Here is a 26,448-nt window from a genome sequence, read left to right on the forward strand (position 1 = left end):
AAAGTTGTAGTAAAGTGGTATTAGTGAGTATAGTGACTCTGTATTGTAGTAGAGAAGTGGGCGGAGCTTGTGTTGTGTACAGTAGTAAAGTTGTAGTAAAGTGGTATTAGTGAGTATAGTAACTCTGTATTGTAGTAGAGAAGTGGGCGGAGCTTGTGTTGTGTACAGTAGTAAAGTTGTAGTAAAGTGGTATTAGTGAGTATAGTAACTATGTATTGTAGTAGAGAAGTGGGCGGAGCTTGTGTTGTGTACAGTAGTAAAGTTGTAGTAAAGTGGTATTAGTGAGTATAGTAACTCTGTATTGTAGTAGAGAAGTGGGCGGAGCTTGTGTTGTGTACAGTAGTAAAGTTGTGAGTGGTATTAGTGAGTATAGTAACTCTGTATTGTAGTAGAGAAGTGGGCGGAGCTTGTGTTGTGTACAGTAGTAAAGTTGTAGTAAAGTGGTATTAGTGAGTATAGTAACTCTGTATTGTAGTAGAGAAGTGGGCGGAGCTTGTGTTGTGTACAGTAGTAAAGTTGTAGTAAAATGGTATTAGTGAGTATAGTAACTCTGTATTGTAGTAGAGAAGTGGGCGGAGCTTGTGTTGTGTACAGTAGTAAAGTTGTAGTAAAGTGGTATTAGTGAGTATAGTAACTCTGTGTTGTAGTAGAGAAGTGGGCGGAGCTTGTGTTGTGTACAGTAGTAAAGTTGTGAGTGGTATTAGTGAGTATAGTAACTCTGTATTGTAGTAGAGAAGTGGGCGGAGCTTGTGTTGTGTACAGTAGTAAAGTTGTAGTAAAGTGGTATTAGTGAGTATAGTAACTCTGTATTGTAGTAGAGAAGTGGGCGGAGCTTGTGTTGTGTACAGTAGTAAAGTTGTAGTAAAGTGGTATTAGTGAGTATAGTAACTCTGTATTGTAGTAGAGAAGTGGGCGGAGCTTGTGTTGTGTACAGTAGTAAAGTTGTAGTAAAGTGGTATTAGTGAGTATAGTAACTATGTATTGTAGTAGAGAAGTGGGCGGAGCTTGTGTTGTGTACAGTAGTAAAGTTGTAGTAAAGTGGTATTAGTGAGTATAGTAACTCTGTATTGTAGTAGAGAAGTGGGCGGAGCTTGTGTTGTGTACAGTAGTAAAGTTGTGAGTGGTATTAGTGAGTATAGTAACTCTGTATTGTAATGGAGAAGTGGGCGGAGCTTGTGTTGTGTACAGTAGTAAAGTTGTGAGTGGTATTAGTGAGTATAGTAACTCTGTATTGTAGTAGAGAAGTGGGCGGAGCTTGTGTTGTGTACAGTAGTAAAGTTGTAGTAAAGTGGTATTAGTGAGTATAGTAACTCTGTATTGTAGTAGAGAAGTGGGCGGAGCTTGTGTTGTGTACAGTAGTAAAGTTGTAGTAAAGTGGTATTAGTGAGTATAGTAACTCTGTATTGTAGTAGAGAAGTGGGCGGAGCTTGTGTTGTGTACAGTAGTAAAGTTGTAGTAAAGTGGTATTAGTGAGTATAGTAACTCTGTATTGTAGTAGAGAAGTGGGCGGAGCTTGTGTTGTGTACAGTAGTAAAGTTGTAGTAAAGTGGTATTAGTGAGTATAGTAACTCTGTGTTGTAGTAGAGAAGTGGGCGGAGCTTGTGTTGTGTACAGTAGTAAAGTTGTAGTAAAGTGGTATTAGTGAGTATAGTAACTCTGTATTGTAGTAGAGAAGTGGGCGGAGCTTGTGTTGTGTACAGTAGTAAAGTTGTAGTAAAGTGGTATTAGTGAGTATAGTAACTCTGTATTGTAGTAGAGAAGTGGGCGGAGCTTGTGTTGTGTTCAGTAGTAAAGTTGTAGTAAAGTGGTATTAGTGAGTATAGTAACTCTGTGTTGTAGTAGAGAAGTGGGCGGAGCTTGTGTTGTGTACAGTAGTAAAGTTGTGAGTGGTATTAGTGAGTATAGTAACTCTGTATTGTAGTAGAGAAGTGGGCGGAGCTTGTGTTGTGTACAGTAGTAAAGTTGTAGTAAAGTGGTATTAGTGAGTATAGTAACTCTGTATTGTAGTAGAGAAGTGGGCGGAGCTTGTGTTGTGTACAGTAGTAAAGTTGTAGTAAAGTGGTATTAGTGAGTATAGTAACTATGTATTGTAGTAGAGAAGTGGGCGGAGCTTGTGTTGTGTACAGTAGTAAAGTTGTAGTAAAGTGGTATTAGTGAGTATAGTAACTCTGTATTGTAGTAGAGAAGTGGGCGGAGCTTGTGTTGTGTACAGTAGTAAAGTTGTGAGTGGTATTAGTGAGTATAGTAACTCTGTATTGTAATGGAGAAGTGGGCGGAGCTTGTGTTGTGTACAGTAGTAAAGTTGTGAGTGGTATTAGTGAGTATAGTAACTCTGTATTGTAGTAGAGAAGTGGGCGGAGCTTGTGTTGTGTACAGTAGTAAAGTTGTAGTAAAGTGGTATTAGTGAGTATAGTAACTCTGTATTGTAGTAGAGAAGTGGGCGGAGCTTGTGTTGTGTACAGTAGTAAAGTTGTAGTAAAGTGGTATTAGTGAGTATAGTAACTCTGTATTGTAGTAGAGAAGTGGGCGGAGCTTGTGTTGTGTACAGTAGTAAAGTTGTAGTAAAGTGGTATTAGTGAGTATAGTAACTCTGTGTTGTAGTAGAGAAGTGGGCGGAGCTTGTGTTGTGTACAGTAGTAAAGTTGTGAGTGGTATTAGTGAGTATAGTAACTCTGTGTTGTAGTAGAGAAGTGGGCGGAGCTTGTGTTGTGTTCAGTAGTAAAGTTGTAGTAAAGTGGTATTAGTGAGTATAGTAACTCTGTGTTGTAGTAGAGAAGTGGGCGGAGCTTCTTCTGGTCATGGTGAACATAAGGCTTGTGTTGTGTACAGTAGTAAAGTTGTAGTAAAGTGGTATTAGTGAGTATAGTAACTCTGTATTGTAGTAGAGAAGTGGGCGGAGCTTGTGTTGTGTACAGTAGTAAAGTTGTAGTAAAGTGGTATTAGTGAGTATAGTAACTCTGTATTGTAGTAGAGAAGTGGGCGGAGCTTGTGTTGTGTACAGTAGTAAAGTTGTAGTAAAGTGGTATTAGTGAGTATAGTGATAAAGGTGTAGAGTAATCTGTTGGTTATGTGGTTTTATCAGCTGGTGCTGAATGACGTTTTTTGGTGCAGTGCGTCTGAGTGATCAGTAATAACAGGTGTTAGGTTTAGACTTGTGCCCTTTGAACACTGAAATTCCTCCTGAATTTTTGATTCCTTTCAATCTTTCTTTGAGGATTATGATTTTTGAACATTTCACAACTTTTTTTACAGGAATGTAAATGAATAAATTAAATGAGTTAAGCAGACACATGGAATTTCTTGGGTGTATACTGTCTGTTAATGTGAGAAACACTGAACTTATTTTTATTATTTTTACTGTATTTATAACAGGGTTTGTTGAGCATTGCTAATGCTTCATAATATATTTTTATTTTTTGCATTTGAAGATGTCCTTGCTCTTATATACCGCAGGTCAGTGCAGCTTGGGACATGGAAAAAGTAATGGAGAACAATACAAGTTCCTGTGTCAAAATGTGGCATGTGAGTATGCATACTGAACACCGTAAAAACATGACAACAATTGCATTAATGCCCATCGCTAGCCTGAAGAAGTAAGTTTAAAGCAGCCGTGTGTAAGACTGGGTATTTCTCCTACGTTCCCCCACAGATGGGAAGTTTAATTCACACTTTAAGACATTTCTAAAAGACATACGTTTCATATACATTTCTGGACAAGCTGACCACACTATCAATGTCCTGCACATTTCACCAAAATAACAAAGTGCAGTTAGCAGCGTGCCAAGCACAGTGATAGAGCCTGTGTTCTCCATATGGCAAGGCAGTCTCATCACAATGATCCAGATGTTTTTAAGTCATGGTAAAAATGCTAGATAATGCTTTTTTATTTTTTGTCACACAGCCAAAGCCACTGCCTGTGTCTGTTAGCATGTTTCTATTAGCATCACAGCTGTTAACATTGCACTCTTTGCATCTCCCACTGAGCAAGCCCACTCAGTGAGGTAATGGTACAAGTCAAAGTCTAATTTCAAATTAAAAGCCCTCTGCAGAGTTTTGTTATTGAGACTTCTAATGCAGCCACCACAATCATTTGTTTTTGCTTTTTTTATCATACTTACATTTTTCAGATTAACAAACACATATTAATATCAGACCAATATAACCTGAGTAAATATAAAAATATGTTTTAAATGATTATTGTATTTATTAAGGGATACAATCTATTAAAACCGACCTGGCCTTGTGTGAAAAAGTGTTTGCTAATAGCTTGGTTGGGCCAATCTTGGCGGCAACGGCCATCGAGTTATCATTTACTGATAACTGGCAGTGAGTCTTTCACATCTCTGTGGAGGAATTTTGTTTCACTCTTCTTTACAGAATTGTTTTAATTCAGACACATTAGAGAGTTTTCCAGCATGAACATCCTGTTTAAGATCCTCCACAGCATCATAATCAGACTTTAACTAGACCCTCCAAAACCTTCATTTTGTTTATTTTTAGCTATTCAATGGTGATAACCTTTTCCAGACTGATGGATAATTAATGACGTTGTTTTATCATATGTTCTTAAATTTCTTCATATCGGGGTATAATGTGTTGCTTTTTGAGATATTTTAGCTGCTTCATGTTGTCAGACAGGTTGTATTTAAGTGATTTATTGATTCTACAGATCTGCCAGTAATCAGGTCTGGTTGTGACATGTAAAATTTATCTCATCGTAACAAAATATTAACCCTTTCATGCATAGAGGTCACTACAGTGTACAGCTGTTTAAAATTGTTTTTTCTTTAAATATGCTTGCAATTTTGGGCACTGCTGCATATAGTCCACTGTAGTGGAAGCTATTGCATCATCCTATACAAAAAAATCCCATTGGTTGGTCATTGTAATGGGAAAAATAAGTCAATGAAATCAAGATGGCCGGCAGACAGGGAAAACCACCAAACACCTTGGCTATTTTTGTTTCTACCTTTTATAAAATTATATCACTGCAGGTAAAAAAATATATAATTACATCAAGTAACATCTAAGGTGACATATTATGTAAAGATTTTCGAAATTTTGATTTTATATTTGAGGGAATTGTAGATTAATCATCTGTCCACTTAATTGTACATCATGCATCATTAGCTATTTTTCAACTTTAATGCAATGTCAATTACTTCCAGTGTTGTTTTTAAAATAATTCATATTGTTTAATGTTTTGGCTGTAAATCAACTTCTTTAATTGAGGAATGTCTGCCAGTACAGACAGTTGCAAGCAGAGAAGTAGGGTCAAGCAGTGATAGTGAAGGTGAGTCTGGAAATGTTACTGAGGGAGTTGAGGCTGAGGAACGGAGATGAAGGAGATGAGGCTGTTGAAACTAAGGGCACCCCAATATCCAGTATGCCCCTGGAAACCACTGGCCCCAGCTCAAGAAAGTATAAAATGCCAGCACACGAAGAACCAAGTACATCTGCATGCAGTGTCTTGTAGCTTTGTGCCCTGTATGCTTTGGCAACCATCATAGAAAATAGTCTCAGAAATTAGCAACAAGCATGATTTGACAGGAAATATGATACATGCTATAAAATACTATAAGAGAATATGCTCACTTAACAGTTCAGAGACTTGACAAGAATACAGTATGATAATACCAGTCACAATCAAGATTCTATAAGGTTCTACGGTTCAGAGACATTTTCTTGTGTCACAATATCCTCCTCAGTTCCACTATTCCAACAGAATACCATATTACAACTGTATAACTGAATTACATTTGTGTGTTTTTTACAACAAAAAATGCATGAAGTACACTTGAGTGGACAGATAAATATTTCTTTATCGAATAAAGATAGAATATATATTTTTTTCAAACCTTGTTTTACATCCCTAAGGATGTATAAAAACACTTACAAAAAAAATCCTGACTGAGTTTATTATAATTCATGCATGAGAGGGTTAATCACAATTCATTGGGGTTGGGGGAATTACTTTTTTTTTGCATAGGGCCAGAATTGTTTGTATAAATTTTTGACCTAAATTAAGTAATCCATTATAAACTGCTTTCTGTATTTACTCAGGTTATCCTTGTCTGATATTAAAGTTTGTTTGTTAATCTGAAAAATGTAAGTATGACAAAAAAAGCACAAACAAAAGAAATCTGTAAGGGGTAAATACTTTACAGCACTGTATAGACAAAACACCGTATTGTGCTTTGTTGGTATAGTTCATAAAATTAAATTTTAATTACATTTTTGTAATTGCTTTTCTTCTAAATAGTAAGACAAAATACGTTAGGCTATAATATGTATGCAAAATATGGTGAAAAAGTAGCAAAATAAATGAAAACCTGCATTAAAGCACAGTGCTCAGTGATTTTGTTTGTTGGCCAAATGTGTTTGTTTCAGTGCATGCCTTATTAGGATCTTAATTTATCATTTTTCATATTTTCAATATTGGGAAATCCTAAAGCATTAACGCATGTTGCAATTGTTTTGTCTGCATTGCACACCCTTTGTCATTAGTTTCAATATGTTTCCCTAAAAATCACTGCACCTTGCAGTTGTTTTCTACAGGCTGTGTGTTCAGTCTATCCCGGGGAACTCTCTGAAATGCAGGGGTGCTAATCCCTTTTTTTATGGGCAGTGGTATTCACTCTGCAGTGCTTATACCCCTCCTTTTGTGACTCACCAAACTGTAATCAGCTGCTTCAGCAGAATGGCCTCAGTGTCTTCAGGACATTTTCATTACTGAGATGAAGCACCAGGAATATGATTTTATTAAAAACCCCAAAGACATGAAGCCACATTAAGTCTTTTTTATTAGTTTATTAGTGGCTGTGCTTTGGACCCAATACTTGGCACACTGTGAGATCTAATACATCCACACAGAGCAGCACTGTATACACTGTAAACACATTTATGCACTAGTGAATACACAGAGCAGAAAGACTCTTTTCACATTCTAATAGTGTTCCTCACACCTATACCACAATCCTCCTGACAATAATGAAATCCACAAATCCTTCTCTCTCTCTCTCTCTCTCTCTCTCTCTCTCTCTCTCAGCTGCACTCACTCACAAAGTCTGCATAGGTAGGTGGAAACTCTCCAGCTGGAGGCTGTGCCAGGGTTTCAGGGTTTGAAGGCAATGGGGAATGGTGCCTGATGTAGGCTGCACTAAACTGGGCAGGTGATTCAGGGAGAGCTATGTTTACATAACCGTGTCAGGTGAAGAAAACTCCTATGACCACTGCAGCATTACCCGAGACAACTCCAGCCAACCTGAGCCCATGGATAAAGCTCCACCACATAGCTGTGTTGAGCTAAACCTACATTTACACCAGATCCAGACCCAGCACATAAACACAAATCCCGCCTGTATATTTTTCTTCAAGCTAATTCAGCTTCATCTGCGTTACAGTATTTTTTGTAAGTATTTCAGGCTGTTGGTTGCGATTCGCCCTGCTGGTCTGAGCTTAGGAGCACATGGAAACTTTGAACCGCGTTTGATTTGATCTCCAGCTCTTCCATTAGGCTGATGTGGAGACTGGTGGAATTAGCGGCATTACGCTGGGAGATGATGGATGGAGAGCACGCGTCTGTGAGCAGGTCGCTTACCTGTTATTCCCGAAGCTCTTCCAGTTCAGACTGTAGCTCGAGCCAGAACAGCCCTGGCTCCTTGCGACAAAATATCCCTCGTGCGGAGAGGAGTGGCTTCTATTTTACATGAGGAGCGCTGATATTTACCGCCTGGTACTGAGCCTCATACTGCGCATGGATCCGCGCCATGAGATGCAACGCGCGCCCTACACGCTTTGCTTTGCTTCTGCCTCTCTCTCTCCCTTTCTCTCTCTCCCTTTCTCTCTCTCTCTCTCTCCTGCTCACTCATGCACACGTTATCCTACGCTTAGCGCGCGCACACACGCGCGCTACCGCACAACGTATTAACTAATCCCCTAATACGAGTCATTTCATTTCGCTTAGAAGCCAATATTTTATTTTTTCATTCAACTATAAAAGATTCCGCGGTTCGGTTCTGGTACCTGCACATTAGAACTGGAATTGACACAGGCGCCAGGTGTGGTGCCGAATTCTTACACTCCGCTAAAACCCGCAACAGTGCGGGCACGACAGGTACACGCTCGTTATTTCGACGGTTTCATTTATAAATAACAATTTCTTAAATTGTATCTTTTTTATTGATTTCACATTTAGCAGTATTGCTTACGAAAAATACGAGGATAACATTTATATATATCTGCTCACTTCATGTGATGACATGGGGCACAAAAATTGCATTGGGGCACAAATATGTTCCTCCTGTGGCTCAGTGAAGCTCAAGACTGTTTCCACATTATCAATCGTTTATTAGTTGTCATGTTGATCAAAATGCATTGACGTTATAGCAGCTGTACTGTCCTACCCAACCAAAACATCTAGACATTAGGTTATTGCTAATTTTTTTCATTCAAAATTGTTAAACCAGTTGCCACGAACTATAAAGTAGATTTTATACAAGGGCCACAATCATGGACCTTGTTATCAGTCATGTCCTACAAAGGCAGAAGCTGAACACCTAGGCACATCTACTTCTACAAACATAGGTGAAAGAATGGGTCTCTCTCAGGAGCTCAGTGAACTCCAGTGTGATACTGTAATAGGGTGCAGCACCTGTGCAACACAGGAAGTGTAAAATAACAGAGCGGGGTCAGCGGATGCTAAGGAGCATAGGAGAACCAAACTTCTGCAGAGTCCATCACTACAGACCTCCAAACTTCATGTGGCCTTAAGACTAGCTCAAGAATAAATCAACATATGCAGTATTACAGAAATGGATCATGCTGTGAATAATAAAAAAACTTAATTAAACCTTTTTTTTTTTTGCATATCTGGCACCTTTGCCATTGCCATTAATAGTGGGAGTTTACTTTTTTTAAGAAAATAAATCGCTTATAAAGAAGGGGCTTATTGATATTGGTTATATATGCACAAAATGTTTACTTGTGTTAAAACCAGTCCAAATAAAAGCACTGCAGATTTTATTTAGACAGGTGTTTGTGTTGCTGAAATGTATTAGGTTTTCAGATTCAGGCTTTTCCTCCGAAGTGTAGATCAGCATTCCCTGAATCTGAAGCGTCCACGAGAAGGGGAGTCGGATCCTGGCGGAGACTCGGAATTCAGCACAACACCTGTGAGGACCCGCCGCATCGCGCAGACTGAGAACAAACTGGGAAAGAAGCTGCAGAATTAAGAACGCGACGCTTTTATAGATCATCCGGGGAGATAACAGCACATAACAGCGCGCGGTTCGGTCACAGAGAGAGAATAAGATTCAGGTGATACACAGCGGGAGCGGCGGGAGCGTGTCCCCGGGTTTGGTGCGGCGGCGGCGGTTGTGATGGTTCTGAAGGAGCGGTGGATGCTGAGCTTGCCGCCATTTCCCGTGGTTGCCATAGCGATGAGAGATATCACCGTTTTTCTTTTGGTTCGATTACTCAGCATCACTCCCACAGTTTTATATATTTTCTACAATATATCATATTTATCTCTGTCTGCCTTTTGAATTATATAATGCATATTATATGATATTTTTTATATTTTATATTATAATTTATATATATATATATATATATATATATATATATATATATATATATATATATATATAAATTATGAATGTTCATGTCCATTCATGAATGTATTGTTATCGTTAAGTTATTGAATGATCTGCATATAAATAAACTAGTGTCAGTATCAATATTTCATGCCTTTTGTGCCCGCAGCATAGCTGTTTAAACATCATACAAATATTTATTTATTTTGTATTAATCATTAACTTATTTACTATTTATTAAAAAAATTTAAACAAGAACCCCTGCCATCTTATAATAACCTCACCTTTTATATCAGTAACATCACAACCTTCCTACTGTTTTATGTTTAACAGACTGAAGACACTTTTAACATGTTCACTATTCATTTCACTAATTTTAATATTTCTTACATTATCTCTGTATTCAGCAGAGGCGAAATACAAGTAATTGCCATTTTTTCCCTGTAACTGTCCACACTGTCAAGCAGTGTGCCATGAAACGGTGGACATATTCATGACAGGGAATCTAAAGTAAAAAATTAGTAATGAAGCAGGAAAATAAGATTTCTGTGTTGTCTGAAGTTTTATAAATATGATGAATAGTAGTATATTGTTATGAACTTGCAAAAGAGATATATATATAGTTGATAATTTAGTGTTCATCCAGTGCAAGATGCTAAAAAAGCATTTTGGCAAACTAAAGAATCAAAGGCGAACTTTCAGCCTCCTGGGTGATCAGTAAAGTAGGCTAATTTTGTTTACAGCACCTTCACAGTGTGTGGCCTTACATATAATAGATCTCATGAGCTTGAAGGATTGTTCTTCAAAGCACATTCTTTTTAAAAGCAGAAGAAGAAAAAAATCAGTGAAACCCTTTTACCTTATCATCAGGTTCAAATGAATTTAAAACATACTGCGACTCTGTAAATTTAACACAGCTTGTAAATGCCCCTACAAGGCAAGTAAATCCACTTTAATTGATCTTATTTTAACAAATGAGCCTCACAGATTTACTCATATAGGAATCTTTCCAAATGATGTTAGTGATCACTGTGTAGTTGCTGCTGTCAGAAATAGTAAAATGCCTAAATCTATACCCCGCATTATTAGGAAGCGAAGTCTTAAATTTTTTTATAGACAAGGGTTTCTGCATGATGTGTTTTTATGTGATTTTAAAAAATTGTTCTTAATTCCTGATGTTGAAACAGCATGGGCCTATTTCCAAACTCTTTTTGGAATGCCCCTTTAAGGAGTTTCAGAGTGAAAGGCCGGGACAATCCTTGGTTTTCAGATGAATTGTCAGAACTTATCCATAAAAGAAATTTAGCTTGGGCTAAAGCAAGGAAATCTTATCTGGATGTAGATTGGTTGGATTTTCGGTCTTTGAGAAATAGATGTACGACTTCTGTTCGAAAAGCTAAATCACAATTTTATCTAGATGAAACATCAAGGAGTTTAAATAATCCAACAAAGTTCTGGAAAACGATAAAGTCATTGTCTCCTATCCCATCATGCTGTAAACTTCCTAATCAATTCATTGTAAACAATCATCGAGTTACAGATAGAATGGAAATGGTGAATTGCTTTAACAAGCATTTCATTTCCTCTGGGTCTATATTTAACTCTTGGCAAAATCAGAATGTATTGGATCAAAAATGTACAGGAGTAAAAGATAACCCTCAGCTTAATTTTAGACCAGTAATGGGAAATGAGGTCTCGTCAATACTTAAAAAGTTGGATACTAGAAAACCTGCAGGATCTGATGAGATTGAACCATTATTTTTGAAACTTGCAGCTGATATTATTGTTGAACCACTTACTTACATTTTAAACTTATCATTGGAGCAGAATTGTGTGCCAGAGATTTGGAAATCTGCTATAGTTTAGTCCTTGTTCAAGGGAGGTGATAATTTTAAACTAGACAATTATCGCCCAATTTCTAAATTGTCAGTATTAGCTAAAATTCTTGAATCCTTAGATTCAGATCAAGTAAAGCAGTTTCTATCTACTTATAATATTTTGTCTGTTTCCCAATCTGGTTTTCGGAAAAAACATAGTACCACTACAGCTACCACCCAAGTACTTAATGATGTAAGTTGTGCTCTTGATTGTAGGGAATCATGTGCTGCCCTATTCATAGATATATCAAAAGCATTTGACACCGTGAATCATGATATACTATTGTTTCGCCTATCTAGTATTGGACTGTCTGATAGTGCGACTGGTTTGTTTAATAATTACTTAAGTAATGGATGTCAGCGGGTACTCTTTGAGGGGGTTCTTTCAGATAAGATTATCTATCAGTGCTGGAGTGCCACAGGGTTCTATTTTAGGCCCCTTGTTGTTTACTATATATATAGATAATCTAAGTAGTAATATTTCCAACACCAATATGCACTTTTATGCAGATGATACTATTATTTATAGCAGTGCTTCATCACAAGTACAAGCCCTTTCAAAGTTACAGGAAGCATTTGTGATAGTTCAGCATAATTTTAATGATCTACGATTAGTCCTTAATGATCAGAAAACACAATATATGCTGTTTTCCAAAAATCTGACACATGACCTACATGTCTCTCAAATATGTACACTGTCTGGAAAGTCAATAGAATTAGTTTCATCTTATAAATACTTTATGCTAGATCAGGGGTCACTAATAGGCGGAGCGCGGTCCGGATCCAGTCCCAGACGTGTCCAATCCGGACCCAAACCAATAAACTACTGAGAAGGATTTAATTCTGACAGCGTTTGTTTAAAGTGGCGGAACGTTTATTGTCTTTATGGTTTACGTGGTTTACAGCGCAGTAAACTTACAGACCAATCAGGTGTGCTGTTAAAACGCTCTCCTCAGCAATCAGATCTGTGCAGATGCGAAAGCCACACAGGCGAAAGCGTGGAGCCACACAGGCGAAGCAGACGGTGAGAAGTGGGAGAATAAAGTGAGAAAAGATAAGAATACAGATGGTGCGCACCAGAAAAAAAATTAAGATACTAACTTTATAAAACATATTAACAGTAATGTAACCTCATGGTGTTACTTGGAGGAATTAAAGAGAAACAACCGAGACAAGAGTAAAAAATAGCCCACTTTACTCCACCTGATCAGAAAAACTCAGCAAGGAAAAAACCCTCGCTCGCAGGCGCGCTCTCCCTACTCCCAAAACAACCCTACCTCAACACTACAGCAACCCCCAGGGGACAAAAAGCATTGGCACCTTTCCCCATCAGTTTTACCCACAACATAATAAAGTCTGATACAGTAATAATATGAAATCAAATAAACTGCTTTTTTTTTTTTTTTTTAAAAAGCAGATATTTTGGCCAAGTTCAGCAAACATTTCTTCATATATTGTATGATTTGTTATTCATGTAATTATCATGACAGGCAGGCCTAAATCTAATATAAATAAAATCAAATAGAATAAATATAGCATTTTTAAACAAAGTTAACATACAGATTCACATTAATGGACTCAATAAGTTCAGGGTGTTTCTATTTATTTTATGATGGTTGATAATGTAATTATTGTGACAGGTCTATTTAAAACAATACATATTGTTGAAATATACTAGTATGTGTAATTTGTTTTGTCTTTCAGTTGTTGATGAAATAAAACACTGACAGAAGTACTATAGGCTTCTTCAGTAAACAGGATATAAAACTGAATCATAACACAAGTTAAAAATGGCGACGGTCCGGACCTCGGCCTGGAGAAATTTTTCTCTTACTGGACCGAACTGAATTCTAATAAAATACCCCTGTGCTAGATGATAAGCTCTCTTTTAAAACACATATTGAGTATATCACTAAAAAGCTAAAGTTGAAACTTGGATTTTATTTTAGGAACCGCTCTTGCTTCACTCAACAGGCTAAGAAAAAATTCATTGAAGCAACTTTTTTACCAGTTTTAGATTATGGGGATATAATATAAAGACAACACTGCAATGGCTGGATTCTGTTTATCATTCCCAAGGGCGTAGGAGCGGGCTTGATATTGGGAGGGACACATTTGCTAATATGAACCAAAGCCCACCCTATTGTGGAATTATTTTTTATCACAAATAATCTATTTTTTCTATTTTTTGCTTATTAATAGTTAACACCCAAGAAAGGGTGACTTTTTACAACCTAAACATGTTACTCCTCGTTACAGTTACTGTTGTTAGAAAAACATTATGCATGCAATGTCTGAATTATATATATATCACAAAAACTGATCAGTTATCACCTTATACTTAAAATTATATAACAGATTTGGTTATTATTATTATCATTATTATTATTATTATGATCATGTATTGTATGTCAATTCTGTTGTATATTTTCATTTTCTCCACTCTTTAAAAAAAAATTGGGTCCTGCGCTTTTAATTTTTTTCTACTGAGAGAATGTAACTACGTTTCATAGAGATTTTTGGCAGAAGTTAATATAAACGTCAGGACATGTGGTCTCTTAAGTCAGGTTAGATCAGTGTTTCTTAACCCTGTTCTTACATATTCTACTGCATACTCCCACTGTTCTGCATATTCTAGAGCTTCCTCTGTTTAAATGCACATAATAAAGTAAGTGATGGTATGATGTGTCTAATACACTGCTGGATATACATGATGATTCATTTAGGCTGCATAGGGGGTTAAGAGATTTTAACAGGTGAACTCAGTATGTTTATTAGCTAATCATTTGGATCTGATGGAAAACACAGTTTTAGGGCAGAGATCAGGGTTAAAAAACTGCTTTAAACTACCAACATTACCCAGTGTTGTACTAAATTCTGTCTATCCTCTACATCCAGCTTCTAGATAACTAGTTATGGTTATTTTTGTATTGTCAATAAATCTGAAATTCTCCAGTCAACAAGTGCTGCTGTTTTTTTTACTATTTTTGATCAGTGATTTTATTACCAGGCACCTTGTTGCACAGTGAAGTTGCACCAGATCCATCTGCTTCTAGATCACTAGTTAGCTAAATGAATTTTCGTTCATTATAGCTGACAGTAGGTCCTGCAATTCTAAATTAATCTCACACATACAGTTTGGCTAACAACTGACTGGTCTTCATGACCAGGCGCTAAGGGCCAGATTTTGCAAGTTAAGGACAGTTAAAATAGAGAAGCAGTTTGTTGCTACTGTCTCAGCTGCTCTCCTCTGCTCTGCTCGTAACATGTCAACACCTTCCCTTCAGCTGGCCTCTTGGTCATTGGGGCAAGCCATGCCATGTTGCCTACCACAGTATCACACCTTTATTTATAATGCATTTAATTATACTTCATTAACTTTATAAGCATTGGGCTTATAGTAATGCAATTGATTATACTTCCTTAGCTTGATTAGTATTAATTAAATGAAAGTATTAATTATAGTAAAATTTGTAAGCATATTTCTAACAGTGGTAAAGTTGTGGATTCCAGTATTTCAGAGCGCTCTGTGTTTCCTTCTGCCTCTCATCATTTTAGCAAGACTCACTGTAAGAAAGAAAACATTGAATGAGAAGAGATGTGTCCAAAATTTTGATAAAAATAGAATAGAATATCATGTGGTGAACTACTACTTTGGGACCTTTATGTTAAAACCAATTTAAATACAGGAAGTTGCATCATTTACCAGTTTGCCAGGGACCTGTGGAAGCTGCAAGCAAGTTTGTAACTCTCTCTCAAATTTGATAAAAAATAACCTTTTTAACAGCTGGTGTGTAGTTGCCACATTTGGATATCATGTGGTATGATCTCAAAAAAAGAATGAATATTAAGTTATTTTTACAAATATATATTTTGATTATAAATTTAATAGTGACCTTTTGTGGGAAGTTAGCTTATTTTGTTTATGTGGCCAATTCTCTGCCTGTAAATTCTGACTGAACTTGAAAACATCACGTGATGACCAAACGTCATGTGATGCGACCATTGCAGAGTGTTTTCCATGATAGATATATGGGCTAGTGTGGTAGGCCCCTGGGGTTAGGGGCGTGACCACTGTGACCCAGAAGGAGGAAGCACACAGAGATACACAGACACGGGGATTAAATGAACTCAAATCATACCTTTATTTGTTTCCAACGCCCTCCACCACACCCAAAACATAAACTTAAACCATAACTAGGCCCAATGGGGCTCTAGAGTCTGTAGATTTAACTTCTTAGTCTTTACTTTACAGTCCGTGCAGCCTCAGCCCTCAGCTCCCCAGTGAAAGTCTCCCTAAATGAGGGCTGAGGCTGAGTATATATGCCTGTCCCAGCTGGCGGCTCAATCAGTCCTCATGCGGACCAGCTGAGGCAGGCATGGCTTTGCGCTCTGGTGTGGGGCGGACCCACAACTCCCCCGCCTCCTCACGCCACAGCTAGATTGTCACTTTTTGTGCTTTTATATTTAGTTGATGACATGTACACATAAAGGACTATATTTTAGTATTTTTTTGGAAAATATTTTAATGCAGTTTGAGTCATTTTGAGTCAAAATTACAGATAATGTTTAATCTTTGTAAAATATAATTATAAAAATGCAAAAACTGTAAATGTGTATATATATATATAAAAAAAGAATTATGTAACTGTGAATCTATTTTACCAGATGCCGCTGTCAAGCAAAGTAAAATCCGTTCGCCATAAATCTAATTCCGCAGCAAGTACACAAAAAATCAGGGTCCACTATTACTGTGTCTCAATTCAGGGGCTGCACCCTTTCCTCGGAAACGAAGGATGCACCGGGTGTATTCTTCACAGCCTACAGTATCCCAAGATTCATTGCGCGCCGGCTTATTTCAGCAAGAAAAGGGCGGAGTCAGCAGAGGAGTCGGCTGTATTATGTAGTTTATAGATTTATAAATAGATATTATAAATCTTATTTATATATTATATCATTTATATTATTTAGTTTATATATATATATATATATATATATATATATATATATATAGTATTATTTAGTTTATATATGTAGTATCATGTTTATGTTGTTAATAGTTTATAGATATATAAATACTTATATATTTATTTACATAAACTAAATCATATATATATATGTGTGTGTGTGTGTGTGTGTGTGTGTGTGTGTGTGTGTATGTATTATTTAGTTTATTTATAAGTATTGTTTAGTTTATATATATAGTATTTATATATATATATAAAATACATAATACTATATATATAATATATATAATAAATTATATAACATAATACTTTATTCTAATTTATTCTCTTTTTTCCAACTTCATTTCAAACGCACTTTTATTTGTTTATGTTCAGTTCCACCCGTTCACATATAAAATATTTAAGTAATTGCACCTGGACTTAATTAATTTGGTATTTTTTGGTCTGAAGCAAAACGAGAGTCAAAATCTCTGGCTCATTTCTCAGCTCTGACTTTAGTTGTGGCAGGTAGAATCTCAAACAGGAAACAGGAAATACTCCGTAGGAAATTTCAGTAGAGCCGCTGCAGCCTACCCATCCTTCGTAGACCGCGTCCTTCGAAGGATGCAGCCCCTGAATTGAGACAGAGCCTTTTTTTTTTTTTGCTATTGAGAGAGTTCAGAAATATGATGTAAAGATTCCAGGCAAATTAACAACTGTTAGGGGCACCTTTAAATTCACCAGGTTTTGTCTTCAGATGCTGCACAAATTAGCTATAGGGAGGTGTAGAGCTGGGCAATATGGACCCAAAAATATGTTTTATTCGATTTTAAAAACAAAAAATTATTACAAAAATTATTTACAAAAGCCAAAATGCTGTGGCGGTCTAGAACTTCCCAACTTTTTTCACTATTTTTTAGCCAATAGACTACAGTATGTTTTAAGATGGATCCAATCAAACCCTTCAGACAGCCCATGGCAGGATCTAGAACAAACATTATGTGGTAAACTGAAAATCTCTGACCTACCTTTTATTAGCTCCAGTATTAAAAATTTTAATTGCTTTAAAAGCCTTAATATAAATACCACTCTGACAGCCTGGTGGGATTTTTTAAAGATAGCGGAGTCCTCACTAATCCCATGTAAAAGGACACCCATTTGGAACAACCCAGATATATGTAGGAAAAAAACAGTACTGATTTTTTTAGAATGGCAAGAGAAAGGAATACAGAATTTAGAACATGTTATTCATGACGGGACTTTTATTTCATTTGAAGATCTTATTTTAAAATATGGAATCAGCCGTAGCAAATTTCTTGAATATCAGCAATTGAGGTCCATTATACAAGCAAGATTTAATTTAAAGAATCTAAAATTAGAAATCCCTGTACTGATAATAGATTTTTTAAATATTTGTACTCCTAAATTGTTATCAAAAATATATAAGTTATTATTGAAAATTAATGATTCAATATCCCTCCCAATCATAAAATGGGAGCAAGATCTTTCCATGAACCCAGATGAAAACTTTTGGACAGAGATATGTTAGAATACTTTTAAAATTACTAAAAATCAAAATTTACAACTTATACAATACAAAATCTTGCATAGAACACATTACACAGGGCATAGGATGTTCCAGATGGCTCTAAGAGAAACAAATATATGCACTAACTGTAACGGCAATCATATCGAAAACTATATGCATGCTATTTGGTATTGCATGCCTGTTCAGAGGTTTTGGCAAATGATATGTAAAGACTTATCCACCTGGTTTAACTGTGGCATCCCAGTTTCATCAAAACTGTGTATTTTAGGTGATGTAAGTGAATTAAACATGGAAACAAATATATCACACATAGTTCTTACTGTCTTATGCATTGCTAAGAAAATTATTCTTATGAAGTGGAAATCAAAAAATGAATTATGTATCTCTCATTATAGAAATGTACTTTTAGACCACATTAGTCTGGAAAGAATGTCTGCAACCTCAAAAGATCAATTGGCCGCATTTGAATCTCTCTGGTCCCCAGTGAGTAGCTCCATCGTACGATATGGGTGACCAGCCCCGCTCGGCAGTGGCCTCTGCAACATGGGGGTGAGCTTTCTGAGTTGTGTGTATATATATATATATATATATATATATATATATATATATATATGTGTTTGTATATGCCTATGTATATATTGGTATTATTTATTTATTTATTTATTTATTTATTTTCCTTTATGCTTTTCTCTCTCTCTCTTTCTCTCTCTCCCTTTTTTTGTGGTGAAGTTGGAAGAGTTGTGTGGTGGGATATAGGAGGGGTTTAACAAGTAATAAAAAATAAAGTATTTTTAGTCCTCTGAAGAGGGGGGGTGGTGGCGGGGCAAAAAAAAAAAAAAAAAAAACTACAGATGATAAGATGATGATGAAGAAAAGGTTTAAAATAAGTTTGTATTTATTTTGTTCCCCCTTAGTGGTTAAAGTGCAACCAGAAACAAGCAAAAAAACTATTGTAACAATTGAGAACATCTAGTAACGTTTAGAAAGCTTTCTCCAACATAGTTACATAGGTACTGACACAATGCACCCTCAAACCTGTTTATTCAATTCTAGAAGTAAATGTTCTTAACAAAGCCATAATGTTCGCTGCACTTACAACACATCGTAACACTTATGTATTACACGTATTACATTGTGATGAGATTTTTGTAAAAATAAATAAATAAATAAATAAATAAATTGTGAAACATTTGTGTTCATGAGAAATCTTTGATACTTTAATTGAATCTGGTTTAAATCAGGGCTCTGAGTTGTCCAGCGGGCTAAACGCTGCCATTATGATCAGGAGATTGTCAGTTCAAATCACAGTCATGCAGCTTGCCATCAGCTGCTGGAGCCATGAGAGAGCAAAATTGGTCTTGCTCTTGGTGCTCTTTCCCTCATCATTTTAGGGTGATGTGGATCAGCACAAGGCTGCGTCTGCTAGTCTTCATCCTCCTGGTGTTGGGGGGAATCACTAGTGATAGAGGAAGTCTGAATGAGTGAGTTGGGTAATTGGTCATGTAAATTAGGGAGAAATTGGGAAAAAAATTTAGAAAACAATTCTGGTTTTGTATGGAATTCTATTTTTGTATTTATTTATTTTGTTGAATTTATTGTTTATTGATCTCTTTTAATAGTTTAATAGTAATGATACAATACTTTATGTCATTTGGAGCGACCACTCATCACATGGTGTAACCTATAATAACAGTAACTGTATTAAATTTAAAATAAAGTATCCATTTTCTGTTGCTGAAATATTAACTATTGATACTGTATGCTGAAGTTGTATTTTAGAACACATTTTAATAGTTTTAATGGATTTACAGGAAAATTACCCTATGAACTACATTATAGCCAGTAATTGTGACACAAAAAAAAAAAAATCAGATCATTACTTACAAAAACTAATAGAAATAAATAATGCAAATACTTTATTTATAGACACTTTATAATAGTGGGAATTTGTAAAATAAAAATAAAGTATATTAAGGAAATGTATTGATTTTAACATAAATCACAGTCGCACCACATGACATTTTGTAAGGCAAAGGCCAATTCTTCTAAATAAAAATACACTAAAATCACTCAATCTAACATTTTAATATGAGTTTATGTGTTCACAACATTTAACATTTTTGAACAATTGCAACAGATACTCTTATTTTTTGTATTTTAAAATTGACATGTTGAAAATCCTTATACGCCATTGACCCACTTATAGTCAGTGTGTTTTCTGTTTCGTGTGTTTTCAGTGTTGGTTCTAGCGTCAGTCAGGTCTCGTGCTTCTTTTGTTTCTTTGTCTTTATGCATTCTTCCCTTGTTTCTTTAGTCCTTACTTTTGTTTGTTTAATTGTTTTCTGTTCCTTAAATAAATACTTATTTGCATTTGTGTCCGCCTCCGCATGCTTGCCCCAGCGTCAACTAAAAACAGCATACTGACAATAATTTGACTCATTTTTAAGGTAGTAATTGAATACACAGGGACGGTATCTCTGATCGTAAAGGCTGCACACTGAAGTTAAGTTAGGGGTTGGGCACACGTAACTTCGTTGTAATCTAGAGTAAAGTTACAGGAGATGCTGTATTGTGATTACAGGTCTTTATTGTACGCGTACGTGTGATTACAGCTACATCACTGTAATAGTGTGATTTAGGCTGCTGTGATTTCACAGTATAAAGTTGTTATTTCTGTGATTTTCACTGATTTGTTTACATTACTGTAAAAAATACTGCAACTAGTAGTCAGTAATTTGCTGTGATTTTACAGTGTTTTTGCTGTTGTAGTCAGGGTCATAAACTGCCTTCTAATAACTGTTTAAGATTTTCTCAACTTCAGTAATGTAATCAGAACAAATCCCATCTCTATATTTGTCTCTTTGAGTTAATGACGGCCCATCTGCCCGGCCGGACACTGATGGATGTTTGACCTTCAGGCTTTGCTCCCACCCGCCATAAACCAGACGCCGCCATCCAGCTTCTGCCACCTGCCCCGGGTCAGTCCCACCCATACCCAGCTTTCTTCTTCCAGTCTTCTCTACTCTCACGCCATCTTGCTCACATGTTTCATGATTTGTGTGCCATTTGATCTTTTGTTCTGCTACCATTCCTGTTGCTTTGCAACAATATGTATATATATACCGAGGGATTAAGAGGCTGCCCTGGCTTCACTTTCTCCCACAGAAAAGCAGGATTAGGAGTGCTAATTACAGAGAATCACTCCTAACTGTCTCCAAACTTCTGACCTCCATCTTTTAGAAATGTCATTTATTGTATAATTATGAACATTTAAAGCACTTATTCGAAAAATGTAAGCATGAAAATGTGAATCTTTTATATTTTTTTATATTTTTAAAAACAACACTGCTGTTTTACCGTGCCAAAAAACATGTACGTAGTCTGGCAACTAAAAAAAATGGTTATGAACTTTACTAAAAAGATTTAGCTATAGCTATCACACCAACACAGGCAGCTTTAGGAACTCAAGTCAGACGAAATATCAGCGTTTTTTGAGAGTTGCACCTGACTCTCCACTACTATTCTCCCTCCTATTTGGCTCAATAATAAACAGACATATAAAGAACAAAGTGTATCTACACTGCTCCTCACTGAGTTACAGCTTTGAGTTTTATTTCCTGTTCGCAAATATTGTGAACCTATTCACATTCATTGATAAAGTTCTATAATATAATATAAAGCACTTTAGCACTTGAATTCAACACCTTTAACACTAATTCCAGAACAGATATGGCACTTAAGATAAGAAGCCCACATAGCTGTTTATTCTTTAGCTTTGTTAAAGCTTTAATCTTTAAACAAACCCCTATAAATGGTTCATCATTTCCATTCAGGTACCTGTAGCTGCTTATAGTGAAATAAAACAGCAAATAAACGGGTGTTCATGTGTTTATCTGATTATAGTGCCAGCATGGAAACTGAAGAATAGTTTCTCTTCATCTCCTGACTGAAAAATAACCCTCTCTAACTCCTTAACTGGGCCTTCATTATATGCAGAACCCTGTGCAGTGTGTGTACTGAGTGTATAGAGTGTATAGGGTGTATAGAGTGTATAGAGTGTATAGGGTGTATAGAGTGTATAGGGTGTATAGAGTGTATAGGGTGTATAGAGTGTATAGGGTGTATAGAGTGTATAGAGTGTATAGGGTGTATATAGTGTATAGAGTGTATAGGGTGTATAGAGTGTATAGAGTGTATAGGGTGTATAGAGTGTATAGAGTGGATAGGTTGTATAGAGTCTATAGAGTGTATAGGGTGTATAGAGTGTATAGAGTGTATAGGGTGTATAGAGTGTATAGGGTGTATAGAGTGTATAGGGTGTATAGAGTGTATAGAGTGTATAGGGTGTATAGAGTGTATAGAGTGTATAGGGTGTATAGAGTGTATAGGGTGTATAGAGTGTATAGGGTGTATAGAGTGTATAGGGTGTATAGAGTGTATAGAGTGTATAGGGTGTATAGAGTGTATAGAGTGTATTGAGTGTATAGGGTGTATAGAGTGTATAGCGTGTATAGCGTGTATAGAGTGTATTGAGTGTATAGAGTGAATAGGGTGTATAGAGTGTATAGGGTGTATAGAGTGTATAGGGTGTATAGGGTGTATAGAGTGTATAGGGTGTGTAGGGTGTATAGAGTGTATAGAGTGTATAGGGTGTATAGAGTGTATAGAGTGTATAGGGTGTATAGAGTGTATTGAGTGTATAGAGTGTATAGAGTGTATAGAGTGTATAGAGTGTATAGGGTGTATACAGAGTGAATAGGGTGTATAGAGTATATAGAGTCTATAGAGTGTATAGGGTGTATAGAGTGTATAGGGTGTATAGAGTGTATAGAGTGTATAGGGTGTATAGAGTGTATAGGGTGTATAGAGTGCATTGAGTGTATAGAGTGTATAGGGTGTATAGAGTGTATAGAGTGTATAGGGTGTATAGAGTGTATAGAGTGTATAGGGTGTATAGAGTGTATAGAGTGTATAGGGTGTATAGAGTGTATAGGGTGTATAGAGTGTATAGAGTGTATAGAGTGTATAGGGTGTATAGAGTGTATAGGGTGTATAGAGTTTATAGAGTCTATAGAGTGTATAGGGTGTATAGAGTGTATAGGGTGTATAGAGTGTATAGATTGTATAGGGTGTATAGAGTGTATAGGGTGTATAGGGTGTATAGAGTGTATAGAGTGTATAGGGTGTATAGAGTGTATAGGGTGTATAGAGTGTATAGAGTGTATAGGGTGTATAGAGTGTATAGAGTGTATAGGGTGTATAGAGTGTATAGAGTGTATAGGGTGTATAGAGTGTATAGAGTGTATAGGGTGTATAGAGTGTATAGAGTCTATAGAGTGTATAGGGTGTATAGAGTGTATAGAGTGTATAGGGTGTATAGAGTGTATAGAGTGTATAGGGTGTATAGAGTGTATAGGGTGTATAGAGTGTATAGAGTCTATAGAGTGTATAGGGTGTATAGAGTGTATAGGGTGTATAGAGTGTATTGAGTGTATAGAGTGAATAGGGTGTATAGAGTGTATAGGGTGTATAGAGTGTATAGAGTGTACAGGGGGTATAGGGTGTATAGAATGTATAGGGTGTGTAGGGTGTATAGAGTGTATAGAGTGTATAGAGTGTATAGGGTGTATAGAGTGTATTGAGTGTATAGAGTGTATAGAGTGTATAGGGTGTATAGAGTGTATAGAGTGTATAGGGTGTATACAGAGTGAATAGGGTGTATAGAGTATATAGAGTCTATAGAGTGTATAGGGTGTATAGAGTGTATAGGGTGTATAGAGTGTATAGGGTGTATAGAGTGTATAGAGTGTATAGGGTGTATAGAGTTTATAGAGTCTATAGAGTGTATAGAGTGTATAGGGTGTATAGAGTGTATAGAGTGTATAGAGTGTATAGGGTGTATAGAGTCTATAGAGTGTATAGAGTCTATAGAGTGTATAGGGTGTATAGGGTGTATAGAGTGTATTGATTGTATAGAGTGTATAGGGTGTATAGAGTGTATAGGGTGTATAGAGTGTATAGGGTGTATAGAGTGTATAGAGTCTATAGAGTGTATAGGGTGTATAGAGTGTATAGGGTGTATAGAGTGTATAGAGTGTATAGGGTGTATAGAGTGTATAGAGTGTATAGGGTGTATAGAGTTTATAGAGTCTATAGAGTGTATAGGGTGTATAGAGTGTATAGGGTGTATAGAGTGTATAGGGTGTATAGAGTGTATAGAGTGTATAGGGTGTATAGAGTGTATAGGGTGTATAGAGTTTATAGAGTCTATAGAGTGTATAGGGTGTATAGAGTGTATAGGGTGTATAGAGTGTATAGAGTGTATAGGGTGTATAGAGTGTATAGGGTGTATAGAGTTTATAGAGTCTATAGAGTGTATAGGGTGTATAGAGTGTATAGAGTGTATAGGGTGTATAGAGTCTATAGAGTGTATAGAGTCTATAGAGTGTATAGGGTGTATAGAGTGTATAGAGTGTATAGAGTGTATAGGGTGTATAGAGTGTATAGGGTGTATAGAGTTTATAGAGTCTATAGAGTGTATAGGGTGTATAGAGTGTATAGGGTGTATAGAGTGTATAGAGTGTATAGGGTGTATAGAGTGTATAGGGTGTATAGAGTTTATAGAGTCTATAGAGTGTATAGGGTGTATAGAGTGTATAGAGTGTATAGGGTGTATAGAGTCTATAGAGTGTATAGAGTCTATAGAGTGTATAGGGTGTATAGAGTGGTTCAGCTCTTCCTGGGAACACACCACTTTTAAGCTTGGTTTCAGTTACTACACTTTACAGAGACAGACTGACTGTTTACCACTTGAAAGATTTGTGGTGAAAAAGCTTAACGGTAACAAAAAGCTTAAAGATAACCACTAGACTGCCTGCTTTCTCTGTGTATTTCAGCTCATTTCAGCTTATACAGTGGGATAAAAAAGTTTGCGTTCCCCTGATAATTCCCATGATTTTCCTTTATAAATCATTGTTTTTTTGTGTCAGCAATTTTAGTTAAATATATAATATATCAGAAGAACACAGTGATATGTGAGAAGTGAAATAAAGTCTATAGGATTTACATAAAGTGTGAAAAAAATCTTTAAACATCCTTGTCGCTTTATTGATTTGAATAACTTTAGCACTAATTATTGGAACACAACATTAGTTTGCTAATTTACCCTTAAACCTACATACACAGGTGAATCTTGTTATAGTTGAGGGTATATTCCAGTCAATATCAGCAGATTCTTCAGAACAATGTTTAAAAATCAGTGAGAAAGTTGAAGTTAAAGCGGCTGGGTACTTCAACAAGACAATGACCCTAAACACTAAACTCTAAACACTAAACCATAAACACTAAACTCTAAACACTAAACTCTAAACACTAAACTCTAAACACTAAACCCTAAACACTAAACCCTAAACTCTAAACACTAAACTCTAAACACTAAACCCTAAACCCTAAACACTAAACCCTAAACACTAAACTCTAAACTCTAAACACTAAACTCTAAACACTAAACCCTAAACACTAAACCCTAAACACTAAACTCTAAACACTAAACTCTAAACACTAAACTCTAAACACTAAACCCTAAACCCTAAACTCTAAACACTAAACTCTAAACACTAAACTCTAAACACTAAACTCTAAACACTAAACTCTAAACACTAAACCCTAAACCCTAAACTCTAAACACTAAACTCTAAACACTAAACTCTAAACACTAAACTCTAAACACTAAACCCTAAACACTAAACCCTAAACTCTAAACACTAAACTCTAAACACTAAACCCTAAACCCTAAACACTAAACCCTAAACACTAAACTCTAAACTCTAAACACTAAACTCTAAACACTAAACCCTAAACACTAAACCCTAAACACTAAACTCTAAACACTAAACTCTAAACACTAAACTCTAAACACTAAACCCTAAACCCTAAACTCTAAACACTAAACTCTAAACACTAAACTCTAAACACTAAACTCTAAACACTAAACCCTAAACACTAAACCCTAAACTCTAAACACTAAACTCTAAACACTAAACTCTAAACACTAAACTCTAAACACTAAACACTAAACTCTAAACACTAAACCCTAAACACTAAACCCTAAACACTAAACCCTAAACACTAAACTCTAAACACTAAACTCTAAACACGAAATACTAAACACTAAACTCTAAACACTAAACTCTAAACACTAAACTCTAAACACTAAACCCTAATTTAGTTTAAAGAATTATTGCAAATTTTTTCCTATAAACTTCATTTCACTTCTCAAATATTACTGTGATTGTCTGCTATATGATAAATGTAACTGAAATTTCTGATCAGAACAACCAATGATTTATAAAGGAAAATCCTAAAAAATGATCAGGGGTGCTCAAACTTTTTCACAGCATTGTAGGAATTCCACTGGATAGCACAGTTAACGTCTCTGCAGAAAACACATATCAGATGTTGAATAAGACATTTACCACTTC

General features: G+C 36.0%; 2 protein-coding genes across 2 annotated transcripts in view; one reads left to right on the forward strand and one right to left on the reverse strand.

Annotated features, from left to right (window-relative positions):
- trpc5a (transient receptor potential cation channel, subfamily C, member 5a) overlaps positions 1-7,801 on the reverse strand; it is a 69,125-nt gene extending 61,324 nt beyond the window's left edge. Inside the window, exon 1 of the mRNA XM_022674745.2 lies at positions 7,601-7,801. The gene's annotated coding sequence lies outside the window, so the exon portion shown is untranslated. The remainder of the gene's footprint in view (positions 1-7,600) is intronic.
- The window catches only part of LOC125785743 (uncharacterized), a 399,129-nt gene that overhangs the window by 342,974 nt on the left and 29,707 nt on the right, over positions 1-26,448 (forward strand). The window lies entirely within an intron of this gene.

This window comes from Astyanax mexicanus, chromosome 21, assembly GCF_023375975.1.
Source record: "Astyanax mexicanus isolate ESR-SI-001 chromosome 21, AstMex3_surface, whole genome shotgun sequence".
NCBI classification, from domain to species: Eukaryota; Metazoa; Chordata; class Actinopteri; order Characiformes; family Acestrorhamphidae; genus Astyanax; species Astyanax mexicanus.